This window comes from Alligator sinensis, unplaced genomic scaffold (assembly GCF_000455745.1).
Source record: "Alligator sinensis unplaced genomic scaffold, ASM45574v1 scaffold860_1, whole genome shotgun sequence".
NCBI lineage: Eukaryota > Metazoa > Chordata > Crocodylia > Alligatoridae > Alligator > Alligator sinensis.
Genome location: NW_005841923.1, coordinates 1,111,369 through 1,114,196, shown reverse-complemented (window position 1 = coordinate 1,114,196; position 2,828 = coordinate 1,111,369).

Below are 2,828 nucleotides of genomic sequence, written 5' to 3'. Positions count from 1 at the left end.
GGCTGGTGAGATAGGCGGGCGGTTGCCCAGAGACAGGTGGGCGGGCCGCGGAGATCGGCCCTGAGGTGGCCCCCTGTCACAATCACCATAGCTGCGTGCTATACCCGGGGACATAGTGTGTCACTACGTCACCGTAGGGCGACATGTAGATGCGCCCCTTTTCTCTTTCCACAAAACTATCCCTTTTCCCCCTGCTATTCAGACTATCAGTACAAGAGGTATGTGCTGAATTGTAGGCTGGGAATCTCTAGCTGCATCTGAAACCAGAAGCAACAGATCTGAGCACTGTCACCAACTTCACAGAGCTATTTCTGAACAGAAAGACTTCTTATGTGTTTAAATGTAAAACATCATGTGATTTATATCAGAGATCCTAGTGCAATGTGTGAGAAGTCTGGAACTGGTTGAAACAGTGGTTATTCTCAGACCTCAAAAAATCTAAAGAAAACAGGATAGGATTTCAAAAAAGGAAAAATACCACAGTACTTGACTAAAAATATCAACGTTTGTTTGTCCCGTATTATTTAATTAAAAAAAAATGAATGGTACCCAGATTTGGAAATGAAATTCAATGAATGTGAAACAAAGGGATTTTGGTCTTAGTTGAACTATATAACACAATATAAACTTGATCCTGGAATTGCTACTGACATCTTGCTAATAACCCCCTTCCTCTGCCTCTCTCTCTCATGCTAATAACTTACAACTGTTTTCAGATGTAACCTGATCATTTTACTGCAGTTTCATTATGTATAATTTACAATGTTTTTATGCTATCTTAGACAATAAAAATATTATACTATTAGTAAGAAAGCCAGGCTGGACTGAATCATATTGTTATACTTCAGCAATTTTCACTGCTTACAATTAATTATATACAATGTATTCAAGTTGACAAAAACCAAATGGTACTGAATTATCTTTTAATGTTTGCTATGTGTTTTAACAACTTATTTTCCTTGAAAGTACTTTAAATATTTTATCTTTTTTTTTTTTTTTATGTATTTTTTTTTAAACAATAGATGCTTTGGCCCACAGTCTGATAAATTAGATCAGCATAGTATTGCTATAAATATTGCAAGTTAATAATGTTATCTCTGTTTAATATAAATAGATCAGCATTTCATTTATAGTTTCAAATTCTATTATCATCCACTCCTTTCTTAGACAAGGAACAGCTAAATCTGAAAAACATTTTTCATTCATGTTCTTCTTCATTGTGGTAAAACAATAAGTTATTGTTTTTCAAAGGTTAGTCTTTCCTATTCCAATTTCAAATATTTCTGCAAGCAGGAAAAATAGGAGTGTTAAGATTTCTGATGGCTTGAAATGAACAGGAGTTATGTTGTTAGTGCAGAGACTCAAGGAAGAGTATTGTGATACCCAAAAGCTTCTCTAAATCTATGCCAACCAAACAGTTGTTCCACAAAAACTTTTGCCTCTAACAAGACTAATTTAATTTAGATCAGGTATGCAAAAGATTATTTAGATACTTTGGTCAAAAAACCAAACAACCAAGAATCTTTGAGAACACTGCAGCTTTCCTTGGGGGGGAAAAAAACAAACAAAAACAACTGCTTCCAAATTCCATAATCAGGGCTAGAATTACTGGGTACAGAATAAACTAATAAAATGAAAGTATGCTAATATTTAGTCAAGTTCACTGAGACGATTTTAACTGTTTTGTTACAACATCCAACACTAGGCTCATCCCAGTGACCACAAAAATATTAATACTATACACTCAACTAGAGAACCTGGATATAATTATATGTAAGTGTGTGTGTGTCTACACACACACACACACACACACACACAAATGTATAGTTTTATATATATATGCATAGTTACATATACATAAATATATATGATTGTAGTATACATATTGTATACATGTAGGTTACAATGTGGAAAATTTTGAAAATTATGTAACTGTACATTTAAGGTCACATAGACAACATTAACTGCCCTGCTACACGCACATGCAGACGCACATGTATGTATATATGGGAGATCTTTCTTTAGCTAACTCTTTAGCTACAGGTTCATAAAGATTTTTGTTTAGGAATTTCCTTCTGCTTAAAAATATTTAAGAATATTTCTGTAGCTGGAATCCTTGTAAAATGTACAAAATGTGCAGACACTCTAGTGGATTTTGTGAGCTATGCAGCAATGGATTCCAGTCTTCCCCTGAAAACCTCCCTCCTTCACATATATAGTTTCCTACCAACCATTCCTTCAGAATCATCAGCAGCATCTGAGGGTTTGCGTAATTTGCAAATCACCTATGGAGCTATGTATGCTTTGCAAATTATGCATTAAAATAACACTGTGTATAGTGTATGTGTACTTGTTGGCCAAGACTTTTGAACGATTTTTAGGTATCCACATATCTGCATGCCCAACTTACTATGAACACCTCACAAGAGGCTCATTTACAACAAGTAAATGATTCACCCTTTAAGTGTCTTAAATATGCTATCTAAATATTAATACACCTAAAATCATTAGTAATTTAAAAAAATCTTTGCCTAGAACTGTCTCTTGTATTTATGTGGTTATAACCTTAAATATCTGTTACTTGATTCCTTTATAAACTATTAAAAAAGAGATTTAATAAAAGGACAAACATTGAAGTTAAAGAGTTTGTAAATTGTGTTAGAGAGCTAGCAAGTCAAATAAAATTAAGACTATTATTTGAAACTGAACAATAGACCAAATAGTAAAAGCCCTTGCATATAATTTACTACTTTGGTTTTCTTCAACCTATCCAGAATAATTTTACCTGGAAAGTAGTATGTGAAATTTCATGTTTGGTTTTAATGCAT